At 40.9% G+C, this 25,245-nt stretch overlaps 1 protein-coding gene across 8 annotated transcripts in view; it reads right to left on the reverse strand.

Moving 5' to 3' along the window:
• The window catches only part of C5H4orf17 (chromosome 5 C4orf17 homolog), a 268,239-nt gene that overhangs the window by 149,282 nt on the left and 93,712 nt on the right, over positions 1-25,245 (reverse strand). The window lies entirely within an intron of this gene.

The following is a 25,245-nucleotide window of genomic DNA, read 5'->3' on the forward strand; positions in this document are numbered from 1 at the left end:
TTAAACATGAAAACTGAACTATTTCTGTAGCCATAGTCAAAAACCCTGTAATCTTTACTCATGACAGTATTTTATTGTTTAAACAATCTTAGCTTATTATAATTAACTGAAATGAGTCATAAGTAATTAAAAAGTAATTGGTGGCTTAAAATGTAGGGATAGGAATGAAGCAGCTGTGGACACAGTGTATAAATGAGTGACTAAGAAACAGCACAAACATCCAATGTATTTTCTAAGCAAATATATGTATACATACAGATGTACATATTTCCACAAACATTTTCAATCTAAAACTTTTGTGTTAACTACCATGTCTCAAATCAAGTCTACAACCAGGACTTAGTTTAATTTTTTGAATATATGAAAGCCAATGGTACCTATGTGTTACTGCTGTACCACTTTCTAGGACAGAGTTGCACTTTGAGCTTTATCTCTAAAACTGTAATGAAGTGCTTATTCCTTAAAGAGTTTTAACTATCTTCAAGAGTGTTGTTTCCATGTCTATATTTGTCTGATACTGTAGAAAGGTCTTTAGACTTAGAGCAATTGATCTACCCCTTACTTTGTGACCTTCAGCAAGGTACTCTATCTCTTTAAGTCATTGAGTCCTTTGTTTTAAAAAATTACCAACCCATCACAACTTCATGAAGATCAGATGAGATGATGCTAGTGAAAGGGCTCTGTCAATTGTGAAGTGACTGTAAGTGTAGGGAATAGCTTAAGTTCCAAACTCTTTTCATTTTCTAGAGATGTGGTAACTTGAAGTAATTGCTTATGATTTCCCAGCTCACATTCTTAGGACTATTTATATCTTGATTAGTTCAGAAAAATAAATCCTTCTATGGTGTTATCAGCTGGGCCCAAATGCTGCCACAGCTCCAGTCATCCAATTTTTTTTCCGTCTGCTCCTGCGTTTTCAAACCAACCCACATCTGGGTCCTCTTGACCTTCATGGTGTCCTTTAAATTCTTCCTGCAAGAAGCAGACCGTATTTCCTTTTGTGCTTGAGCCAGAGAATAGAAGCAGAGCATGGAGTGCTCCACAAACTGAAGAGGGGGTTGCACCTCTCCTGAAAGAACCCATGATCACCAAGTCCTTCTGGCTTTCCATCAGCTTTCAACCAGGTGGGTTCTCAATCAAAGAGGGGCTGGGCCTCCACCCCCACCAGTTTGTCAAACCTCCACTCTTCCGATTCTGAGGCTGACAGCTCCATACATCGCTCTCTTGCCCTATGGCACCTGGCAGCCTGCATGCTGCTGCTTCTCCTGCCGCTCCTTCTCAGGCCTCTTCCTTCACCTGCCTGCACTCCCAAACTGCTTTTTCTCATGCTGCTCCTTCTCAGGACGCTGCTCCTTCTCATGCTGCTTCCTCTCAGGCCACAGCACTTTGTAGTGATGCCATTTCAGTCAGCTTTCTCTTTGGGTGAACCCCAGTCCTCCACCCCTTCACAGTACCACATGTCCACAGGGGACACTCGAATGTCTCCCTGACCATAGGTGCAGCCTGCTGAAACACTCCTTCCAAGAGTGCAACCTGTTCTTTTTCTTGGTCACCAATGAATCCTGCTGACTATGCCAATTGTCTTGCCAGTGGGTTTCAGCCCCAGGCAAGTTCACTATGGATTCAATGAGACCAAATAAATGACAATGGAACATTATTGGGGTGAAAGGGTTTATATTCAACTTTATTCCTATGGTGGCAGGTCAGTCACTAGAATCCTGTCCACTCAGAGTAGTCTGCATGCAGCAAGCCGGTCTCTGCCTCTAGGCCTTTCTACCCATGCAGTTGTCTCAGTCTCTGTCCTTGGCGCTGCTACCACTCCAGCCTCTGCTCTCCTGCAGCCATGCCACTGTGTCTCCCAGAGCACTAGGTAGATCTCTTTATAGGGAGTCAATAACAAGGTATTGCCCACACGTGAGTAGTGAACTAGCCAACCAGGGCCAGGTGAGAATCCTGGCCACAGGCACCTTCACTTTATCCACATCTGTAATATAAAACTCTGAAAATAGGTTCTGGGATTACAAATAAAACACTAATTCCAGAGACTGAGGTCAGCAAGATGGTGGAATAGGAAGTCCAAGTTCTCGTTCCCCTACTCAAGAACACAAAGTCAAGAACAATTACATTGAAATGGGTATAAAGAGCGATTTACCTGCATCAGCCTCTTCCCAATGCTAACAGCTCAGTGCAAAGAGGGAAAGGCCCAACCTGCAACTTGTCCTTTCAGGGGAAAACGGTGGACTGTGTAGCCAACACCAACTTTTCAGAGCCCTGCCCAAGGGACTTGGTTTCTGTTTCACCTCCCTCCTTGCTTGGATCACAAGCAAAACCAGCAGAGGTTGGAGGCCCTGAAGCAGCTGAGAACAATGGAACAGAACTGCTTGTGCAGCTTCGCTGACCGAGATAAGTGCTCAACCTAAAACTCCTCTGGGAGAAGGGAGGAATAAGGGAGAAAACTGAGTGAAGTCCTGGATTTTCTGAAAGTTGCCTAAGGGTCTAGTTCCTCTCTCATCCAGTTCATCAATCAGAGCACTGATGAAATGAGCACAGTTGGGAGGCCTGGGGGTAACAGAGAATAAGGGAAAGTACAGATCAGATTGCAGTGGCAGGCACAACTTTGCACTACCAGGAGAAGGCACATGTGGATTAAGTGAAGGTTCCTATGGCCAAGATTCTCAAGTAGCCCTCATTGGCTAGCTCACTACACATACATGGTCAATATATTGTTATTGACTATATAAAGAGCTCCGCCAAGGTGGTATGGCTGCAAGACTGCAGGAGAGCAGAGCAGAGGCTGGAATGGTGGCAACAATAAGAACAGAGAATGAGATGGCTGTGGGGCTAGAAAAGCCCAGAGGCAGAGAGATCAGCTTGCTGCATGCAGACTCACTCTGAGTGGACAGGATTCTAGTGATTGACCTGCCACTGTGGGTAAAAAGTTGGGTATAACCCTTTCACCCCAAGAATGTTCTACTGTCATTTATTTGGTCTCATTGAATCCAAAGTGAATTTGCCCAGGGCTGAAAACCCATTGGCAAGATGATACACAACCTGAGACTTCCCCCAGAAAAGACAGAGAGGAGAAGAGTGTGCCTCCAACACACCAACTCTTCTGAGAGCACCTATGGGTTGGTTTTGTCTTGCTTCACTCCTCACTTGGAGTGAGAGAAAATGAGAAGAGGAGAGAGGGTATCCAGAGATTAGGCACTTCAAAGGAATATCCAAGGGATTGAAAACTCTCAGGCATGAAGCAGGGAACTGGTGGCCACTGAGAGCCAGAATAATAGGGTGGCTTGCTACTGTAAAACCAGAGAACTTGCAGAACCATGAACAGAGATTGGGGGACCAGGATTACAAACTGAAAAAAAAAGGAAACTGACAAATTCCTCTAATTAGCACTTTACCCAAAGAAGCCCAGAGAAAACCCAATTCAAATAAAAAGTTTAAGGAAAAATGTCTCATATAAACAAAAATTGAGGTAATTTGATGCCAGTAGACCTATCTTGTAAGAAATATTAAAGGAATTCTTTATAAAGAAATAAAATCGTATAGGTCAGATTGGGATCTATGTACAGAAGAGCATCAGAGAATGAATAAGGAAAAATAAACAGAATATACATTCTTCTCAAGTGTACACAACATTCTCTAGGGTAGATCATATTTTAGGTCACAAAACAAGTCTTAACAAACTTAACAAAACAAGCCTGAGATTATATCAAATATTTTTCCTGATCACAATACTATAAAACTTGAAATCAATAATGGGAGGAAAAGACTCAGAGGGAGAACATTGTGGAGTAAGAAGGTAAGACAGAAGCTTCCACACACACCAAGAAAGCAAATACAACTAACCAAGAAAATGATCTGAAGACTCAGAACAGACCATCTACACCAGGTGAAAAAGGGAAGACCACACTGAGAGTATAAAGTGGCAGAGCCAAGACTGATCAGGACCCAAGCCCTCCCCCATCCCAGAGTACAAGCGGGAGGGAGGGAAGTGGAGAAGGGAGGGGATAAGTGCTCAGGAATCCTGCACACCTGGCACTGGATATGCTCTTGAAACATGAGTCCACATTGCACTGGGCTTTAGTGATTAATGGGGCTGGACACCAGGAAGAGTTGGAGCACTCTGGGAGGCTGACTCGGAGCACTCTGGGAGGCTGACTCTCCTTTCACTTGTAGAGGACAAACACACTCTTCCAGTCCTGCTGAGTGAGGCCCAACACAAAGGCAACAGTATGAAAAATTTACCAGCAGTGGGATGTGCACCAGACGGGTAGGAGTCAGAAAGAGCTCTCTCCAGAGGAGAAAGGGCAGGTGGATGACACTTCTCCAGCCCTCCCTCAGCCTAACTGGTTGGGTGCTCATGGGAGCCAGTTCCAAAAGATCCATCTCCCTTGTTGGCTGCTCAGCCCATGACATGCTTTCCTACATACTTGCACTGCCAGGACCACTAGCCTAGCAACAGTCTGACTTTCTGACTAGCAAGCAAAGTAAGGATACTTTTCAGGCTTTCACAGCCCTCCTTCAGCCCAATTGGAGGGATGCTTTTGGGAGCCAGCTCTAAACTCTCTAGTTCCCTCACTGTTAGCTCAACCCACAGTGTTGCTTCCTTGCATACCTGCTCTGCCCACCTACCCAGCCCAGTAATGGATGCCACTGCTGGCAATCAGGAGGAGGGTGGTCCCACCCACAACACCACCCAGCAGAAACATCTAGCACACAGAGGGCACAGAGAGGCAAGCTATCTCTGCTGACAGAGAGCAGACACTGATGGCAGACAGGCAGCCCCACCCACAGCCCACCAACAGCAACTACAGCTCCACTGTGAAGGAGAGCCAGGCACAGGTGAGCAAAGAGTCCTGAGACTCTTTGGTGTCTGGGCACCAAAGGACTCCTTCTTAATAAGGCCATTGCTCTCCAGACCAGGAGGCATAGCTGACCCATCTAATACAAAGGAAGAAACACAGACAAAATGAGGAAGCAGAGGAAGATGTTCCAAACAAAAGAACAAGACACCAGAAAGGTGGGTAAATGAAACAGAGATTACCAGTCTTCTTGATAAAGATTTTAAAGTAACAGTCATAAAGGTGCTCACTTAACAGGGGAAAAGAATTGATGATCTCAGGGAGAACTTAAACAAAGAGACAGAAAATATGAAAAAGAGTTACTCAGAACAGAAAATACTATAACTGAAATGAAAAATACAATGGAGGGAATGAATAGTAGACTGCTGGAAGTAGAGGAAACAATCAATGAGTTGGAAAATAGGCAATAGAAAAACAACCAAACTGAGGAACAGAGAGAAAAAACAATTTCTAAAAATTGGATTATGCGGAAGGGGGGCAGGAAAGATGGCAGAGTAGAAAGCAAGACAGAAACGCCCTCCCACACACACACCAAGGAAGCAACTACAGCAAACACAGCTAACTCTGAAATCGACCTAAATTCTGCAGAACAGCCAGCCTACACCTGGGAAAGAAGAGAAAACCAGACAGAAAAGGGTAAAGTGTCAGAGCCATGATTGAGCAGGACCCAAACCCTTCCCCCATCCAGCCACAGATGGGAGGAAGAGGAATAGAATGGGGGGAGGGGGAGAGGCACCCAGGAACCATGCACACATAGCCCTGGAGATCTTCTCCAGGAACATGAGTCCACATTGCACTGGGTTCTGGTGATTAGTAGAACTGGACACCTGGGACAGTTAGAACACTCTGGGAGGCTGAGACTACAGCCACTTGGGGAGGACAGGCATGCTCTGCTTGTCCCACTGAGACCCAACACAGACATGGCAGTTTGAATGACTTGCCAGCAGTGGGAGGGGTGCCAGAGTGATGAGGGTAGGATGGAGCTCTCTCTGCAGAATAAAGGGGAGGTGGGCAATACCTCCCCAGCCCTCCCTCAGCCCAACAGGCTGGGCACTCTTAGGAGTCCCCAATGCTCCTTCCCTCTCACTGGTGGGTCAGCCCCAAGGCGCTTCTCTGTGTATGCCAGCCCACTCGGCCCAGCAGTGTCAGATTTTGCTGCCTAGCAGGCAGAGAGAGGATCTCCCAGCTTTCTCAGGGCTGTTTCAGCCCAAGTGGGGAGGTGCCTGCAGGAGCCAGCTCTGAGAACTCCTTCCTTCCCTTTCACAGCCAAGCCATGTGCTGCGTACCCTGCCTTGCCTCTGCAACTACCCAGCCCATTCCATTAACCCTGCAGCCCTGACCATTGCTGCACAACAGGCAGAGGGAAGTCCCACCCACAACAATTCCAGCAGAAGCCACTGCTCTGATCACAAGGGGTCAGCTCAGGCAAACTGCTCACCTCACTGGACTGAGACCACTGCCAGCAGACAGACAAAAGGTAGCCCTGCTAATTGCCCATCAACAGCAACTAAGGCTCTACTGCAAAGGAGAACCAGGCATTGGACAGTAAATATTTTTGAGCTTCTGGGCACCACAGGACACCTTCCTCATAAAGCCATTACTCTCTAGGCCAGGAAGCATAGCAGATCCAGCTAATACAAAGGGAGGGACACAGAAACCCTGACAAAATGAGGAGGCAGAGGAATATGTTCCAAAGAAAACTACAGGATTAGACACCAGAAAGATGGCTAAAAGAAACAGAGATCACCAATGTTCTTGGTATAATATTTAAAAGTAACAGTCATAAATATGCTCACTGATTTGCAGAAAAGTATTGACTATCTCAGTGAGGACTTCAACAAAGAGATAGAAGAGTTGAAAAAGAGACACTCACAGTTGACGAATACAGTAAATGAAGTGAATACAGTAAATGAAGTGAAATATAAAATGAGACAGATGAATAATAGATTGCTGCAAGCAGAGGAGATAATCAGCAAGATGGCAACTAGGAAACAAGAACACAACAAAGCTGAGGAACAGAGAGAAAAAAGGATCTCTATGAATGAAAGAATGATAAGAGAACTGTGTGACTAATCCAAATGAAACAATATTCACATAATAGGGGTACCAGAAGGAGAAGAGAGAGCCAAAGGGATAGAAAGTCTCTTTAAGGATATAATTGTTGAAAACTTCCCTAATCTGGGGAAGGAAATAGACACTCAGGTTATGGAAGCACAGAGAGCCCTAATGAAAGAAACACCAGGAAGACAACACCAAGACATACAATAATTAAAATGACAAAGAGAGTACTGAAAACAGCCAGAGAGAGGGGAAAAAATTACTTATAAGGGAAACCCCATCAGGCTACCAACAGACTTCTCAGCAGAAACTTTACAAGCCAGAAGGGAGTGGCATGAAAAACTTAATGTATTGAAACAGAAGGACCTTCAACCAAGAATCCTCTATCCAGCAAGATTATCATTTAAATTTCAAGCAGAGGTTAAACAATTTCAGAATAAATGGAGGTCAGAGATTTTATAAGTTACAGCATTACAGAATATGTTAAAGGGACTGCTATGGAAATCTTCCTAAGCCTAAATAGTTTTCATGAGTAACAATAAACTGACAGTAATGCTAGAAGACCAATTATTTACCAAGTACAAAATTAAAACAAAAGTAGTGAACAAAATATAGACAAAATCAATCAAGGAATACACAAAAAGTGTACAGTATCAAATACATAAAATATGGAGAAAGACACAGAAGAAAAAAGAAGTACTTCTAGATTGTGCTTGAAATAGAGAAATCAGGAACTTAATGCAGACAGTTACGTAGTTAGGACACTATCCTTAAGCCTTATGGTAACCAAAAACCTAAAGCCTATAGAATATACACAAAATATTAAAAGGAGAAATCCAATCACAACACTAAAGAAAACCATCAAATGTCAAGAAAAAGCATAAGAGAGGAAGAAACAAAGTGGAGATATAAAAGCAAACAGAAAACAGTTAACAAAATGGCAATACACACCTATCATTAACTACCTTAAATGTAAGTGGACTGAGTACACCAACCAAAAGAGACAGAGTGCCAGGATGGATAAAGAAACAAGACCAATCTATAGACTGCCAATAAGAGACTCATTCCATACCCAAAGATAAACAGACTAAAAGTGAAGAGATGGAAAAAGATATTCCATGTAAATGACAGGGAGAAAAAAGCAGAAGTAGCAGTACTTATTCAGACAAAATAGGCTTCAAAAGAAAGAAAGTAACAAGAGACAAAGAGGATATTACATAATGATAAAGGGGTCAGTCCAACAAGAGGATATAACCACTATAAATATCTATGTACCCAACATAGGAGCACCTAAATATATAAAGCAAATACTAACAGAATTAAAGGGGAAATATATTGCAACACGTTCATGTTAGGAAATTTTAACACACTATTCACATCAATAGATCAATCAGACAGGAATTAAGGAAACACAAGCAGTGAACAATACATTAGATCCGATGGACTTAACTGATCTCTACAGAACATTCCATGCAAAAGAAGCAGGATAAACATTTTTTCTGAAGCATACACAAAACATTCTACAGAATAGATAATATACTAGGCCACAAAAAAAGATCAATAATTTCAAAAAGATTAAAATTGTATCAAGCAGCATCTCAGACCATAACAGTATGAAATTAGAAATAAATTACTCAAAGAAAACAAAAAAGCCTGCAAATACACAGAGACTAAACAACATGCTTCTAAATAATCAGTGGATCAATGAACAAACTAAAATAGAAATCAAGCAATATATGGAGACAAATGAAAACAAAAACCAACAGCCCAAAATCTGTGGGAGGCTGCAAAGGCAGTTCTAAGAAGGAAATACATAGCAATACAGGCCTACCTCAAGAAACAAGAACCCAAATAAACAGTCTACATTCACAAGTAAAGAAACTAGGAAAAGAAGAACAAGTGAAGCCCACAGTTGGTAGAAGGAAGAACACAATAAAGATCGGAGCAGGAATAAATGAAATAGAAAGAAATAAAACAACAGAAAAAGTCAATGAAACCAAGAGCTGGTTCTTTGAGAAAATAAAATAGATAAACCCCACCCAGAGTTATCAAGAAAAAAAGACAGTGTACATCCATAAATAGAATTATAGATGAAGGAATAATCACAACAGATACCACAGAAATACAAAAAGTTAGTAGAGAATACTATGAAAAATTATATGCCAATAAATTGGACAACCGAGAAGAAATGAACAAATTCCTAGGAAAATACAACCTTCCAAGACTGACCCAGGAAGAAACAGAAAATCTGAACAAACCACTTACCAGCAATGAAACTGAATTGGTAATCAAAAAACTCCCCACAAACAAAACTCCGTGACCAGAAGGCTTCTTGGAAAAATTCTACCAAACATTTAAAGAAGAAATAATACCATTCCTTGTTAAAATATTTCAAAAAATTGAAGAGGAGGGAACACTTCCGAATTTATTCTGTGAGGCTAGCATCACTCTAATACGAAAACCAGACAAAGACACTACAAAAAAAATTATACACCAATATCCCTGATGAAAATAGATGCAAAAATCCTCAATAAAATATTAGAAAACTTAATTCAAAAATGCATCAAAGGGGCGGAGCCAGGATGGCGGCATGAGTAGAGCAGTGGAAATCTCCTCCCAAAAACACATAGAGCTATGAAAATATAACAAAGAAAAATCTTCCTAAAATAGAGACCACAGGACACAGGACAACATCCAGACCACATCCACACCTGCAAGAACCCAGCGCCTTGCAAAGGGGGTAAGATACAAGCCCCGGCCTGGCGGGACCCGAGCGCCCCTCCCCCCGGCTCCCGGCGAGTGGAAAGAAATGTGAGCGGTTTTTTTTTTTTTTTTGGCGAGTGCTTTTTGGAAGCCTTAAAGAGACAGGGACCCCGGTGCTAGGGAGGCAGGGTGGCGGGACTGGTGAGCAGGTGCCTGGGACCGGCGCCTGAGGACAAAGAATATCCCACATTTTTCCCTGCGGGACCGGTGGGCGGGTGCCTGAGACCGGCACTTGAGGACAGAGGAAATCATGCGTTTTTCCCCTTTTTTTTCCTCTTTTCTGCGAGTGCTTTTTGGAAGCCTAAAAGGGACAGGGACCCTGGTGCTAGGGAGGCAGGGCACCGGGACTGGTGAGCGGGTGCCTGGGACCGGCACCTGAGGACAAAGAATATCCCGCGTTTTTCCCTGTGGGACCGGTGGGTGGGTGCCTGAGACCAGCACCTGAGGATGGAGGAAATCGCGCGTTTTTCCCCTTTTTCTCTCTCTTTTTGGCGAGTGCTTTTTGGAAGCCTTAAAGGGACAGGGACCCTGGTGCTAGGGAGGCAGGGCGGCGGGACTGGTGAGTGGGTGCCTGGGACCAGCGCCTGAGGACAAAGAATATCGAGCCTTCCTTCCCTGCGGGACTGGTGGGTAGGTGCTTTTTGGAAGCCTTGAAAGGACAGGGACCCTGGTGCTAGGGAGACAGGGCAGCAGGACCAGTGAGCGGGTGCCTGGGGCAGGCACCTGAGGACAAAAAAAAAAAAAAAAATTGCGTGTTTTTTCCTTTTTTTTTTCTTTCTGTTCCCTCTCTCATTGTTGCTGTTGTTGTTTTGGTTTGGAGAGTGCTTTTTGGAAGTCTTAAAGGGGCAGGACAGGTCACTTAGACCAGAGGCAGGGAATCTGGGGATCTCTGGGCACTCTAACCCCCTGGGCAGCAGTGAGCACAGAGGCCCCTTACGGAGATAAACAGCCTCCCGGCAGCTCCCCCTCCAACAGGGCTCCACCATTTTGGAGGAACAGCCCCAGCCAGGCCAAGCCCAAAGCAACAGCGGAGATAAACCCCAAAGCAACTGGGCAGGAAGCAGAAGCCCTGTCTGCGCACAGCTGCCCAGCACAAGCCACTAGAGGTCGCTATTCTCCCAGGAAAAGGCTACAAACCAACAAGAAGGGAAGCTCTTCCAGCGGTCACTTGTACCAGCAAACTATCTCTACACCATGAAAAGGCAAAACTACAAGCAGACAAAGATCACAGAGACAACACCTGAGAAGGAGACAGACCTAACTAGTCCTCCTGAAAAAGAATTCAAAATAAAAATCATGAACATGCTGACAGAGATGCAGAGAAAAATGCAAGAGCAAAGGGATGAGATGCAGAGAAAAATGCAAGAGCAGTGGGATGAGATGCAGAGAAAAATGAAAGAGCAGTGGGATGAAGTCCGGAAGGAGATCACAGATGTCAGGAAAGAGATCACAGAAGTGAAACAATCCCTGGAAGGATTTATAAGCAGAATGGATAAGATGCAAGAGGCCATTGAAAGAAAAGAAGCCAGAGAACAGGAACGTATAGAAGCTGACATAGAGAGAGATAAAAGGATCTCCAGGACAGAAACAACACTAAGAGAAATATGTGACCAATACAAAAGGAATAAAATTCGTATTATAGGGGTACCAGAAGAAGAAGAAAGAGGAAAAGGGATAGAAAGTCTCTTTGAAGAAATAATTGCTGAAAACTTCCCCAAACTGGGGGAGGAAATAATCGAACAGACCATGGAATTACACAGAACCCCCAACAGAAAGGATCCAAGGAGGACAACACCAAGACACATAGTAATTAAAATGGCAAGGATCAAGGACAAGGAAAGAGTTTTAAAGGCAGCTAGAGAGAAAAAGGTCACCTATAAAGGAAAACCAATCAGGATAACATCAGACTTCTCAACAGAAACCCTGCAGGCCAGAAGAGAATGGCATGATATACTTAATGCAATGAAACAGAAGGGCCTTGAACCAAGGATACTGTATCCAGCACGACTATCATTTAAATATGATGGTGGGATTAAATAATTCCCAGACAAGCAAAAGCTGAGGGATTTTGCTTCCCACAAACCACCTCTACAGGGCATCCTACAGGGACTGCTCTAGATGGGAGCACCCCTAAAAAGAGCATAGAACAAAACACACAACATATGAAGAATGGAGGAGGAGGAATAAGAAGGGAGAGAAGAAAAGAAACTCCAGACAGTGTATATAACAGCTCAATAAGCGAGCTAAGTTAGGCAGTAAGATACTAAAGAAGCTAACCTTGAACCTTTGGTAACCACGAATCTAAAGCCTGCAATGGCAATAAGTACATATCTCTCAATAGTCACCTTAAATGAAATGGACTTAATGCACCAATCAAAAGACATAGAGTAATAGAATGGATAAAAAAGCAAGACCCATCTATATGCTGCTTACAAGAAACTCACCTTAAACCCAAAGATAAGCATAGACTAAAAGTCAAGGGATGGAAAAACATATTTCAGGCAAACAACAGTGAGAAGAAAGCAGGGGTTGCAGTACTAATATCAGACAAAATAGACTTCAAAACAAAGAAAGTAACAAGAGATAAAGAAGGCCACTACATAATGATAAAGGGCTCAGTCCAACAAGAGGATATAACCATTCTAAATATATATGCACCCAATACAGGAGCACCAGCATATGTGAAGCAAATACTAACAGAACTAAAGAGGGAAATAGACTGCAATGCATTCATTGCAGGAGACTTCAAAACACCACTCACCCCAAAGGATAGATCCACAGGGCAGAAAATAAGTAAGGACACACAGGCACTGAACAACACACTAGAACAGATGGACCTAATAGACATCTATAGTACTCTACATCCAAAAGCAACAGGATATACATTCTCAAGTGCACATGGAACATTCTCCAGAATAGACCACATACGAGCTCACAAAAAGAGCCTCAGTAAATTCCAAAATATTGAAATTCTACCAACCAATTTTTCAGACCACAAAGGTATGAAAGTAGAAATAAATTCTACAAAGAAAACAAAAAGGCTCACAAACACATGGAGGCTTAACAATATGCTACTAAACAATCAGTGGATCAATTAACAAATCAAAATAGAGATCAAGGAATATATAGAAACAAATGACAACAACAACACTAAGCCCCAACTTCTGTGGGACGTAGTGAAAGCAGTCTTAAGAGGAAAGTATATAGCAATCCAGGCACACTTGAAGAAGGAAGAACAATCCCAAATGAATAATCTAACATCACAATTATCAAAACTGGAAAAAGAAGAACAAATGAGGCCTAAAGTCAGCAGAAGGAGGGACATAATAAAGATCAGAGAAGAAATAAACAAAATTGAGAAGAATAAAACAATAGCAAAAATCAACGAAACCAAGAGCTGGTTCTTTGAGAAAATAAACAAAATAGATAACCCTCTAGCCCAACTTATTAAGAGAAAAAGAGAGTCAACACAAATCAACATAATCAGAAATGAGAATGGAAAAATCACGACAGACTCCACAGAAATACAAAGAATTATTAAAGACTACTATGAAAACCTATATGCCAACAAGCTGGAAAACCTAGAAGAAATGGACAACTTCCTAGAAAAATACAACCTCCCAAGACTGACCAAGGAAGAAACACAAAAGTTAAACAAACCAATTACAAGCAAAGAAATTGAAACAGTAATCAAAAAACTACCCAAGAACAAAACCCCGGGGCCGGACGGATTTACCTCGGAATTTTATCAGACACACAGAGAAGACATAATACCCATTCTCCTTAAAGTGTTCCACAAAATAGAAGAAGAGGGAATACTCCCAAACTCATTCCATGAGGCCAACATCACCATAATACCAAAACCAGGCAAAGACCCCACCAAAAAAGAAAATTACAGACCAATATCCCTGATGAATGTAGATGCAAAAATATTCAATAAAATATTAGCAAACAGAATTCAACAGTATATCAAACGGATCATACACCATGACCAAGTGGGGTTCATCCCAGGGATGCAAGGATGGTACAACATTCGAAAATCCATCAACATCATCCACCACATCAACAAAAAGAAGGACAAAAACCACATGATCATCTCCATAGATGCTGAAAAAGCATTTGACAAAATTCAACATCCGTTCATGATAAAAACTCTCAGCAAAATGGGAATAGAGGGCAAGTACCTCAACATAATAAAGGCCATATATGATAAGCCCACAGCCAGCATTATACTGAACAGCGAAAAGCTGAAAGCATTTCCACTGAGATCGGGTACCAGACAGGGATGCCCACTCTCCCCACTGTTATTTAACATAGTACTGGAGGTCCTAGCCATGGCAATCAGACAAAACAAAGAAATACAAGGAATCCAGATTGGTAAAGAAGAAGTTAAACTGTCACTATTTGCAGATGACATGATACTGTACATAAAAAACCCTAAAGACTCCATTCCAAAACTACTAGAACTGATATCGGAATACAGCAAAGTTGCAGGATACAAAATTAACAGATGGAAATCTGTAGCTTTCCTATACATTAACAACGAATCAATAGAAAGAGAAATCAGGAAAACAATTCCATTCACCATTGCATCAAAAAGAATAAAATACCTAGGAATAAACCTAACCAAAGAAGTGAAAGACTTATACTCTGAAAACTACAAGTCACTCTTAAGAGAAATTAAAGGGGACACTAATAAATGGAAATTCATCCCATGCTCATGGCTAGGAAGAATTAATATCGTCTAAATGGCCATCCTGCCCAAAGCAATATACAGATTTGATGCAATCCCTCTCAAATTACCAGCAACATTCTTCAATAAATTGGAACAAATAATTCAAAAATTCATATGGAAACACCAAAGACCCCAAATAGCCAAAGCAGTCCTGAAAAAGAAGAATAAAGTAGGGGGGATCTCACTCCCCAACTTCAAGCTCTACTACAAAGCCATAGTAATCAAGACAATTTGGTACTGGCACAAGAACAGAGCCACAGACCAGTGGAACAGATTAGAGACCCCAGAAATTAACCCAAATATATATGATCAATTAATATTTGATAAAGGATCCATGGACATACAATGGCAAAATGACAGTCTCTTCAACAGATGGTGCTGGTAAAACTGGACAGCTACATGGAGGAGAATGAAACTGGACCATTGTCTAACCCCATATACAAAGGTAAACTCAAAATGGATCAAAGACCTGAATGTAAGTCATGAAACCATTAAACTCTTGGAAAAAACATAGGCAAAAACCTCTTAGACATAAACATGAGTGATCTCTTCTTGAACATATCTCCCCAGGCAAGGAAAACAACAGCAAAAATGAGCAAGTGGGACTACATTAAGCTGAAAAGCTTCTGTACAGCGAAAGACACCATCAATAGAACAAAAAGGAACCCTACAGTATGGGAGAATATATTTGAAAATGACAGATCCGATAAAGGCTTGAAGTCCAGAATATATAAAGAGCTCACACGCCTCAACAAACAAAAAACAAATAACCCAATTAAAAAATGGGCAGAGGAACTGAACAGACAGTTCTCCAAAAAAGAAATACAGATGGCCAAGAGACACATGAAAAGATGCTCCACATCGCTAATTATCAGAGAAATGCAAATTAAAACTACAATGAGGTATCACCTCACACCAGTAAGGATAGCTGCCATCCAAAAGACAAACAACAACAAATGTTGGTGAGGCTGTGGAGAAAGGGGAACCCTCCTACACTGCTGGTGGGAAAGTAAATTAGTTCAACCATTGTGGAAAGCAGTATGGAGGTGCATCAAAATGCTCAAAACAGACCTACCATTTGACCCAGGAATTCCACTCCTAGGAATTTACCGTAAGAACGCAGCAATCAAGTTTGAGAAAGACAGATGCACTCCTATGTTTATCGCAGCACTATTTACAATAGCCAAGAATTGGAAGCAACCTAAATGTCCATCGGTAGATGAATGGATAAAGAAGATGTGGTACATATACACAATGGAATACTACTCAGCCATAAGAAGTGGAAAAATCCAACCATTTGCAGCAACATGGATGGAGCTGGAGAGTATTATGCTCAGTGAAATAAGCCAAGCGGAGAAAGAGAAATACCAAATGATTTCACTCATCTGAGGAGTATAGGAACAAAGGAAAAACTGAAGGAACAAAACAGCAGCAGAATTACAGAACCCAAAAATGGACTAACAGGTACCAAAGGGAAAGGAACTGGGGAGGATGGGTGGGCAGGGAGGGATAAGGGGGGGGAAGAAAAAGGGGGGTATTAAGATTAGCATGCATGGGGGGGAGGGAGAAAGGGGAGGGTGGGCTGCACAACACAGAGAGGACAAGTAGTGACTCTACAACATTTTGCTAAGCTGATGGACAGTAACCGTAATGTGGTTGTTAGGGGGGACCTGATATAGGGGAGAGCATAGTAAACATAGTATTCTTCATGTAAGTGTAGATTAAAAATTTAAAAAAAAAAAAAGAAAGAAAGAAAGAAAAGGGGGATTACTCCTTAACAGGATAAAACTATTGGTAAATCAAAGATCAACACATGCTTTAAATATCCTTAATTTTGATCACTTAAAGGGTGTCAGATGATCAGCTATAGAGGTACTCTTTTCTGATAATATTCCTTTCTCTTAATTAAAAAAAAAAAAAAGAAAAGCAGTTACTGTGTGCTGACCTCCAATGAGTTCTGCACAGTGGTATAGAGGGCATGTCAAAGTGTGGGCAAAGGGTCTGTTTGTTTCTACGCAGAAGATCAAGGCCTAGCTTGGATACCCAGAAAATGAACTAAGATACGATATGAGGAGGAGCTTCCGGCATCAGCACTCTCTGGAGGACTTGTGCCGGGGGAGGATGATCATCAAAAAGCCTCCACAGGGATCCGGACGATGCTGCGGTTGTGGCTGCATCCAGCCCACCGTCTCCTGGACTTGCCATAAGAATGAGGAGGGAGATGTCTAGGCTGGCATGTGCATACAGTGAGACAATGAATTTGACCGGATCTGTACTGTTGGAACTCAACCAGGAGTTGGGAGGGGTGCAAGTTGTAGCACTCCAAAATCTCATGACTATAGACTATCTATGGTTAAAAGAACATATGGGATGTGAACAGATCCCAGAAATGGGCTGCTTTAATTTGTCTGATGGTTCAAGTACAGTTGGAAAATATCCATCATATCATAGATAAATTTTCACAAATGCCTAGGGTGCCTAAATGGTTTTCTTGGCTTCACTGGAGATGGATGGTAATTATAGATTTGTTTTGTTTATGTCACCGTATTCCTATTATGTTAATATGTGTGTGCAAATTAGTTAGTAGTTTAAAACCTATACATACTTAAGGTACTATACAAGAAGATATGTCAAAGAAATAATCAATCCTCCCATGTTTCCTTCACATGCTACATCTATAGCTTTTCTTCTTCCTTCCTAATTACAACCCTTAAATAGAATTCGTGCCTCATATCGAATTTACCGAGTATCATAATTCCTCCAGGTGGTAAAGATACCTCAAGACAAGTGCTGGGCATAGAAGCCACAGGGCATAAATCTGCAAAGAAGTAAAAAGCTAACCTTTGCAAACAATATGGCTTCTCTCTCACTTAGCAACTTTACATTTCCCTGTATGGCCCCGGAAGATGACTGGTTAGCCAGAGACGGGTAAGATTCCTCAAGGGAGGAACAACCTAAGACAGGCACAGTTGCAGGGGGGCCATCAGGTGAGAATTTGGGGATCAAGAGGTGAGGCTCAGAACCTCACCCCCCCCCTGCTTTGAGAGAAATCTTCTGCATCCGTGGATGTCTTGCTGCCCTTGTCTAGCCTGGATTAATACTTAGTCCATAGGCACACACCTGATCATCTGATCATCTACATTTGCCTTCTTACAGCACTAAACTATGTTTTCTACCTTTATCTTGCATCTACCTACCACTTCAGCATTTTATTAAAAATAAAAATAATAATAATAATAGGAGAAATGTGGGATCAACATATAAATCAAGTACAAAAATCAAACGAATATTCATATTTTACCTGATTGTTTATAGGTCATATTGCATGATCAAAACCAAAAGTTTCTGTGATGAATGCCCTTGTACTGTTCACCATGTAAGAATTTATTCACTATGTAAGAATTCGTTCACCATGTAAGAACTTGTTCGTTATGCTTCAGAAGATTGGAGACTGACGAGAATTAGGCTTGAGATGGATTAATGATTGTACATTGAGCATTGACCCCCCTATACTGAATTTTATTGTTGTTAACAACCATTTGATCAATAAATATGAGAGATGCCCTCTCAAAAAAAAAAAATGCATCAAAAAGATCAAGACCAAGTGGTATTTATTCCAGGGATGCAAGGATGGTACAACATCTTCCAAACAATCAGATTGGCATACACCACAATAACAAAAAGAAGGATAAAAACCACATGATCATCTAAATAGATCCTGAAAAAACATTTTTTTCAAAATTCAACAACCATTCATGATAAAAACTACCAATAAAATGGGTACAGAGGGTATGTACCTCAACATAATAAAGGCCATATATGACAAACCCACAGTCAGTATATTTAATGAAAGTTTTTCCTCTAAGATCAGGAACAAGACAAGGATGTCTACTCTCACCACTTCTATTCAACATAGTACTGGAGGTCCCAACCACAGTAATCAGACAAAATAAAGAGATAAAAGACATCTAAATTGGTAAGAAAGAAGTTTAACTCTCACTATTTGCAGATGACATGATATTGTACATAGAAAACCATAAAGACTCCAACAAAAAAAATATTAGAATAATTGAATTTAGCAAAGTTGCAGGATACAAAATTAATACATAGAAATCTGTTGCATTCCTATAAACTAAAAACGAACTAGCAGAAAGAGAAATTAGGAAAACAATTCTATTTGTAATTGCATCAAAAAGAATAAAATACCTAGAAATAAATGTAACCAAGGAGGTGAAAGACCTATACTCTGAAAAGTGTAAGAACACTCATGAAAGAAACTAAAGACGTCAATAAATGGAAACCTGGCCCATGCTCATGGATAGGAATAAATAATATTGTCAAAATGGCCATCCTGCCTAAAGCAATTTACAGATTGAGTGTAATCCCTATCAAAATACCAACAGCACTCTTCAATGAACTAGAATAGTTCTAAAACTCATATGGAACCACAAAAGACTCCAAATAGCCAAAGCAATCCTGAGAAAGAAGAACAAAGCTGGGGGGACTATGCTCCTGGACTTCAAGCTCCACTACAAAGCTATAGTAATCAAAACAGAATGATACTGGCAAAAGAACAGACCCATAGATCAATGGAACAGGACAGAGAGCCCAGATATAAACCCAAGCATATATGGTCAATTAATATATGATAAAAGAGCCATGATTATACAATGGAGAAAAGTCTCTTCAACAACTAGTGTTAGCAAAATGGGACAGCTACATGCAAGAGAATGAACTGGATTACTGTCTAACTTCTTAAACAAAAGTAAACTCGAAATGATCAATGAACATAGGTCATGAAACCATAAAACTTTTAGAAGAAAACAGAAAAAAAATATATTGAATAAAAACATGAGCAACTTTTTCCTTAACAATTCTCCTCAGGCAAGGGAAACAAAATAAAAAATGAACAAGTGGGACCACATCAAACCAAAAACCTTCTATACAGCAAAGGTCACCATCAGCAGAACAAAATTCATCCTATAGTATGGGAAAATATATTTGTAAACAACTCATCTGATAAGGAGTTAACATCCAAAATATACAAAGAATTCATATACCTCAATACCTAAAAAAAAAGAATGTGAATAAAAAATGGGCGGAGCACCTGAACAGCAAACCCTTCTCAAAGAAGAAATACAAATGGCCAACAGGCACGTGAAAAGATGCTCCACATCACTAATCATCAGGGAAATGCAAATTAAAACCACAATGAGGTATCACCTCACACCACTTAGAATGGCCACTATCCAAAAGACAAGAAATAACAAATGCTGGCAAGGGTGCCGAGAAATAGGAACCCTCCTACATGGTGGTGGCACTGCAATTTGGTGAAACCATTGTGGAAAGTAGTATGGAATTTCCTCAAAAAAACTAAAAGTAGAAATGCCATATGACCCAGTAATTCCTCCTAGGAATTTACCCAAGGAAAACAAAATCCCTGTTTCCAAAAGATATATGCACCCCTATGTTTATTGCTACTCTGTTTGCAATAGCCAAGATATGGAAGCAACCTAAATTTCCATCAATAGATGAACGGATAAAGAAGGTCTGGTACATATACACAATGGAATATTATTCAGCCATACAAAGAGAAGAAATCCTGCCGTTTGCAACAACATGGATGGATCCAGAATGTATCATGCTCGGTGAAATAAGCCAAGTGGAGAAAGACAAATGCCATGTGATTTCACTTATTTGTGGAATATAAAAACAAAGCAAAACAGCATTAGACTCATAGACACTGAGAAATGACTACTGATTACCAAAGGTGGGGGGGGAGGCAGAGGTGAGGGGGACTGTTGAACCATTGTGACATACATTTGGTAAAATAAAAAAAAATAAACAACAAAAAAAAGGTAAAGGCTTACTATCTCCCATGAATGCCTTTGCCAATTTAGACATAAACAGTTCATTTGATTCTGTGGTTAGTTTTGATTTTTTTTCAAGTCTCATTATTATCAATCCTTCTTTCTACAGAGTTCAAAGCCAGAAATTCTGCAAACTGATAACCGACTACAACAAGAAGAAAAAACATTCAACATAGATCAATTTACAACTGTAAGTTGCCGTTTTAAGAATCAATAAGGCATTTGAATTGCTCTAAGATGGAAATTGTTCAGTATTCATGTGTAAGTGGTAAGTGTCAGATATCTTACACATGGGACTCTTAAATCCAAATTTTTTTTTTTAATTAGGCCTCAGGAGGGTAGGCGGAGACAACATGGCGGCATGAGTAGGACAGTGGGAATCTCCTCCCAAAAACATATATATTTTTGAAAATACAACAAATATAACTAATCCTAAAAGAGAGACCAGAAGACACAGGACAACAGCCAGACTACATCCACACGTGCAAGAGACCAGCACCGGGTGAAAGGGGTAAGATACAACCCCCAGCCCGGCGGGACACGAGCACACCTCCCCCCAGCTCCTGGCGGGAAAGAGAGGGAGCCCAGGACTGCTAAACACCCAGCCCCAACCACCCGCACCAGAGCGCAGACACAGTGCATGCGTGGAGGGCTGGAAACTAGGGAAACAGGGCAGCAAGACCTCTGAGCGGGTTCCGAAGCTGATGTCCCTGTGACAAAGAAAAGCAAGTGCTTTTTGAAAGTCTTAAAGGGACAGGGACGTAACAGCTGGACGGAAACAACACAGGTCATAGCTCAGTGGCTGGAAATTACAGGGAAAACAGGGCGCACTAATCCCCTGGGCAACAGCTCTGAGACCCCTCATGGAGGTAAACAGCCAAACAGCCCCACCCATTCATTACCCCTCTGGGTGCTGCGAAAGCAGAGAAGCAGCCTAAGGCAGACCACACCCTCAGAAAGGGAGATTCCTCCACACTGGCTGGGCAAGACACAAAGACCCAGTCTACACGCAATTACCCAACACAAGCCACTAGGGATCGCAGTTGTCCCAGTAAAAAAAGGCCAGTAGCAAGTGAAAAGTTTGGCTCTCCCAGCTGTCAATATGAAAAGGCAAAAAATTATGATCCAGACAAGACTAACCCACACAGCTTCGGCATCTGCTACATCTTCCCCTGAGAAGGAACCTGGGGAGATAGATTTAACCAGTCTTCCTGAAAAAGAAATCAAAACAAAAGTCATAACCATGCTGATGGACTTGTAGAGAAATACGCAAGAACTAAGGAAGGAGAATACAGAAATAAAACAAGCTCTGGAAGGACTTCAAAACAGAATGGACGAGATGCAAGAGACAATTAATGGACCAGAAAACAGAGAACAGGAATGCAGAGAAGCTGATGCAGAGAGATAAAAGAATCTCCAGGAATGAAAGAATTCTAAGAGAGCTGAGTGACCAATTGAAATGGAACAATATCTGCATTATAGGGGTACCAGCAGAAGAAGAGAGAGAAAAAGGGATAGAAAGTGTCTTTGAAGAAATAATTGCTGACAACTTCCCCAAACTAGGGGAAGAAATGGCCTCTCAGACAACAGAGGTACACAGAACTCCCATGACAAGGGATCCAAGGAGGGCAACACCAAGACACATAATAATTAAAATGGCAAAGATCAAAGACAAGGACAAAGTATTAAAGGCAGCCAGAGAGAAAAAAAGGTTACCTACAAAGGAAAACCCATAAGGCTATCATAAGACTTCTCAACAGAAACCCTACAGGCCAGAAGAAAATGGCATGATATACTTAATGCAATGAAACAGAAGGGCGTCGAACCAAGACTACTGTTTCCAGCATGAATATCATTTAAATATGAAAGAGGGATTAAACAATTCCCAGACAAGCAAAAGTTGAGGGAATTTGCCTTCCACAAACCACCTCTACAAGGCATCCTACAGGGACTGCTCTAGATGGGAGCACTCCTAAAAAGTACCCAGAACAAAACACCCAACATATGAAGAAGGGAGGAGGAGGAATAAGAAGGGAGAGAAATAAAGAATCATCAGACCATGTTTATAATAGCTCAACAAGCGAGATAAGTTAGACAGTAAGATAGTAAAGAAGCTAACCCTGAACCTTTGGTAACCACAAACTTAAAGCCTGCAATGGCAATAAGTACATACCTTTCAATAATCACCCTAAATGTAAATGGACTGAATGCACCAATCAAAACACACAGAGTAATAGAATGCATAAAAAGCAAGATCCATCCATATGCTGCTTACAAGAGACTCATCTCAAACCCAAAGACATGCACAGACTTAAAGTCAAGGGATGGAAAAAGATATTTCATGCAAACAACAGAGAGAAGAAAGCAGGTGTTGCAATTCTGGTATCAGACAAAACAGACTTCAAAATAAAGAAAGTAACAAAAGATAAAGAAGGACGTTACATAATGATAAAGGGCTCAGTCCAACAAGAGGATATAACCATTATAAATATATATGCACCCAATACAGGAGCACCAACATACCTGAAACAAATACTAACAGAACTAAAGGAGGAAATAGAATGCAATGCATTCATTCTAGAAGACTTCAACACACCACTCACTCCAAAGGACAGATCCACCAGACAGAAAATAAGCAAAGACACAGAGGCACTGAACAACACACTAGAACAGACGGACCTAATAGACATCTACAGAACTCTACATCCAAAAGCAACAGGATACACATTCTTCTCAAGTGCACATGGAACATTCTCCAGAATAGACCACATACTAGGCCACAAAAAGAGCCTCAGGAAATTCCAAAAGATTGAAATCCTACCAACCAACTTTTCAGACCACAAAGGCATAAAACTAGAAATAAACTGTACAAAGAAAGCAAAAAGGCTCACAAACACATGGAGGCTTAACAAAATGCTCCTAAATAATCAATGGATCAATGACCAAATCAAAATTAAGATCCAGCAATATATGGAAACAAATGACAACAACACAAAGCCCCAACTACGGTGGGACACAGCAAAAGCAGTCTTAAGAGGAAAGTATATAGCAATTCAGGCATATTTTAAAAAGGAAGAACAATCCCAAATGAATGGTCTAATGTCACACTTATCGAAATTGGAAAAAGAAGAACAAATGAGGCCTAAGGTCAGCAGAAGGAGGGACATAATAAAGATCAGAGAAGAAATAAATAAAATTGAGAAGAATAAAACAATAGCAAAAATCAATGAAACCAAGAGCTGGTTCTTCAAGAAAATTAACAAAATAGATAAGCCTCTACCCAGACTTATTAAGAGGAAAAGAGAGTCAACACAAATCAACAGTATCAGAAACAAGAAAGGAAAAATCATGACAGACCCCACAAAGAATTATTAGAGAGTACTATGAAAACCTATATGCTAACAAGCTGGGAAACCTAGGAGAAATGGACAACTTCCTAGAAAAATACAACCTTCCAAGACTGACCCAGAAAGAAACAGAAAATCTAAACAGTCCAATTACCAGCAACGAAATTGAATCGATAATCAAAAAACTACCAAACAACAAAACCCCCGAGCCAGATGGATTCACCTCGGAATTTTATAAGACATATAGGGAAGACATAATACCCATTCTCCTTAAAGTTTTCCGAAAAATAGAAGAGGAGGGGATACTCCCAAACTCATTCTATGAAGCTAACATCACCCTAATACCAAAACCAGGCAAAGACCCCACCAAAAAAGAAAACTACAGACCAATATCCCTGATGAACGTAGATGCAAAAATACTCAACAAAATATTAGCAAACCGAATTCAAAAATACATCAAAAGGATCGTACACCATGACCAAGTGGGATTCATCCCAGGGATGCAAGGATGGTACATTTGAAAGTCCATCAACATCATCCACCACATCAACAAAAAGAAAGACAAAAACCACATGACCATCTCCATAGATGCTGAAAAAGCATTTGACAAAGTTCAGTATCCATTCATGATAAAAACTCTTAGCAAAATGGGAATAGAGGGCAAGTACCTCAATATAATAAAGGCCATATATGATAAACCCACAGCCAACATTATATTGAACAGCGAGAACCTGAAAGCTTTTCCTCTGAGATCGGGAACTAGACAGGGATGCCCACTCTCCCCACTGTTATTTAACATAGTACTGGAGGTCCTAGTCACAGAAATCAGACAAAATCAAAAAATACAAGGAATCCAGATTAGTAAAGAAGAAGTTAAACTGTCACTATTTGCAGATGACATGATACTGTACATAAAAAAACCCTAAAGACTCCACCCCAAAACTACTAGAACTGATATCGGAATACAGCAAAGTTGCAGGATACAAAATTAACACACAGAAATATGTGGCTTTCCTATACACTAACAATGAACCAACAGAAAGTGAAATCAGGAAAACAATTCCATTCATGATAGCATCAAAAAGAATAAAATACCTAGGAATACACCTAACCAAAGAAGTGAAAGACTAATATTCTGAAAACTACAAGTCACTCTTAAGAGAAATTAAAGGAGACACTAACAGATGGAAACTCATCCCATGCTTGTGGCTAGGAAGAATTAACATCGTCAAAATGGCCATCCTGCCCAAAGGAATATACAGATTTGATGCAATCCCTATCAAACTACCAGCAACATTCTTCAATGAACTGGAACAAATAATTCAAAAATTCATATGGAAACAGCAAAGACCCCGAATAGCCAAAGCAATCCTGAGAAAGAAGAATAAAGTAGGGGGGATCTCACTCCCCAACTTCAAGCTCTACTATAAAGCCATAGCAATCAAGACAATTTGGTACTGGCACAAGAACAGAGCCACAGACCAGTGGAACAGAATAGAGACTCCAAACATTAACCCAGACATATATGGTCAATTAATATTTGATAAAGGAGCCATGGACATACAATGGCAAAGTGACAGTCTCTTCAACAGATGGTGCTGGCA

Source organism: Manis javanica, chromosome 5, assembly GCF_040802235.1.
Source record: "Manis javanica isolate MJ-LG chromosome 5, MJ_LKY, whole genome shotgun sequence".
Classification (NCBI taxonomy): Eukaryota; Metazoa; Chordata; class Mammalia; order Pholidota; family Manidae; genus Manis; species Manis javanica.